The sequence below is a fragment of the Octopus bimaculoides genome, chromosome 9 (genome assembly GCF_001194135.2).
Source record: "Octopus bimaculoides isolate UCB-OBI-ISO-001 chromosome 9, ASM119413v2, whole genome shotgun sequence".
Lineage (NCBI taxonomy): Eukaryota > Metazoa > Mollusca > Cephalopoda > Octopoda > Octopodidae > Octopus > Octopus bimaculoides.
Window position 1 is genome coordinate 43,789,026 of NC_068989.1, and position 3,035 is coordinate 43,792,060.

Below are 3,035 nucleotides of genomic sequence, written 5' to 3' on the forward strand. Positions count from 1 at the left end.
CCACCACCACCACCACCTTCTTTCCTACTACCAAATACCACCAAATATCACTACCACCACCACCACCACCAAATACCACTACTACAGGTTACCATCAACATCACCACCACAATTACCTCCCCCACACACAATCAGCACCACCACCACCACAACAACAACAACATAACATCAACAACAACAACAACAACAACAACAACAGCATCATGCTATCTTTTCATGATGGAATCATTCCCTTCCTTTTTGTTTGGAATAAAGAATAGGTCAGTTATGGGTAAATGGAGGGTGGAATGAGCGAAAAGAATGTGGGATGATGGTGGTGGTGGTGGAGACGGGTTTTGGGTGGAGTTTAGGTTTAGGGAACATTAAAGGTTGTACTCAGATTTGAAACCTTAAATTATTTGAGATAAGTGAGTGCACAAACACAAATAATAAAGATGAGAATGGAAGAAATGGTGATAGTCAAGCTACCGGTGCTTATTGTGGTAGTTGTTTGTGGCTGTATGTTACCTGGAGAAAGTAAGTTTGAAAGACATGTAGGCACACACACAATGTTTTGACATATAAGTTTCACCTGGTTGTCTTGTTGAACCAGTTTCAATGAAGAATCTGTCTGGCAACATTTAAAAGTCCTGGTCAGAATGGAATATATAATTAATTTCATACTGTCTCCAGTATTGTTTCCCTACCAGTAAATATTTTTGTCATTATTCTTAAACTCACTTTAAAATAATAACCTTAATTTAACATGTATATACATACCTGCATACATACACACCTACATACAAATATATTATTATTATGTATACATATATAGGCACAGGTGTGGCTGTGTGCTAAGAAGCTTGCTTCCTAGCTACATGGTTCTGGGTTCAGTCCCACTGCGTGGCACCTTGGGCAAGTGTCTTCTGCTATAGCCTCGGGCCAACCAAAGCCTTGTGAGTGGATTTGGTAGACGGAAACTGAAAGATGCCCATCATATATATCTATATATGTATATGTTTGTGTGTCTGTGTTTGTTTCCCCACCATCGCTTGACAACCGATGTTGGTGTGTTTACGTCTCCGTAACTTAGCAGTTTGGCAAAAATTGGTCGATAGAATAAGTACTAGGCTTACAAAGAATAAGTTCTGGAGTTGATTTCTTTGACTAAAGGTGGTGCTCCAGCATGGCTGCAGTCAAATGACTGAAACAAGTAAAAGAATAAAAGAATATATATATATATGCATATGCATATACATACATCAAATATTTATATATGTGTGAAGGCATGTGGCTTAGTGATCAAGGTATTTGGCTCATGGTTGTAAGGTCGTGAGTTCAATTCCTGGCAATGCATTGTGTCCTTGAGCAAGACACGTTATTTCATGTTGCTCCTGTCCACTCAGCTGGCAAAAATGAGTAGTACCTGTAAATCAAAGGCCCGGCCTTGTCACATTCTGTGTCATGCTGAATCTCTCTGAGAACTACGTGTGTCTCTGGAGTTCCCGATCACTTGCATGTCAGTTTCATGAATAGGTTGTTCCACTGATTGGATCGACTGGAACCCTCATTGTTGTAACCAATAGAGCGATATATATATATATGAAGTGGTTAGATGTGTATGATGGTAAACAAATGAGTGAATGGATTCATAATTAAAAATAATTTATTCACTGGACTTAATTTGTCGTTGGTACACATAATTCTTCACTACATGTAAAATGTTGACAACTGTTACGAGTTGCTACAAATAGAAACAGGGTACATCTGTACAAATGATATATCACAAATGAATATATGTTTGTGTGTGTGTGTGTGTGTGTGTACGTTGTTCAACTGAGGCAGTAATCTACCATGGAACTTCGAACATTGCTCTGGTCCCTGAGAAAAGCTGTCATGTAGTAGACGTTCCTCATTTGGCTGCCTAGGGCCTTCTCTCTCTTGTTGACCACTGAATTTATAAGAATCGTGGCAGCTAGAAGGACAGACATACTGCAGCAGAGTTTGTACCTAAATAGGTCAGCTCCTGTCCATTTGAACTTTGCCTGACATGGCCTTAAGTCGAAGGGAGATCATCAATCACTTTTTGACAGGACTAAAAAAACTGTTTATGCGCCTGTTGATCATGAGAATTCTTAGATTCGGTTTCGAATCTAGGCTTGGAGAAGGAAGTGCTAATTTTTACACACATATATATATATATATCTATATATATATATATATATATATGTATATTTTCAAAAATGAATGAGAAGCAGCCCAAGGGATATAACAATATTGAGCACACATATACAAGGTATGTGTTTTGGCAGTTCATGGACAGGTTGCAATTTATAGGCTTAAAAAGATATAGTCTCATCAATTTGCCTCGTGTTAAAACACCTGGATGTCATAGACATGTGAGACAACTCACATCAAGTCCCATTACAGGTGTGACAGACATTAATATCATTCTTGTGACTTGTCAATACCAACAAAACACATACCTTGTGTATGTGTTCAATACTGTATTTTTTTTCTCTTTCATCTCTCTCACTATTATTATTAGTTATTTTTTCCTTTTTACAAGTTGCTTGTAAGTATCTGGTTTTTTCCCTATTACTCCTTTTGTATTCTCCTTTATAGTATCTTTATTTTAATTTACTTTATTTTATTAAACCTTTTTTGATGTCCTTCCAAAGATTCTTCACACTGATGAGAATGACAATGCATAAATTTAATTATAATTACCATGATTATAATATTTTCTTGCATATTTGCATTGTCCTTTGAAATGCACATATGTATTGAATCCTATTTTGTATTAAATCTAATTTTGATGCAACATCTTTTTCTCCTCCATTTTCCTATAATTATTTATGGTATATTTATACCTATAACGATCTTTTTCAACTACTATTTTCATATTCTTACTACTTGCTCTGGCTGTTATTTATGAATATGATGAATCTTTATTAGAAATTATTCTTTTTTTCTTTTCTCTCTTTTTGGACCTCTCAAAAAGTTTGAATTGTTCTTTTTTGAACTTATTTTTTTAACTATATGTGTATATATAT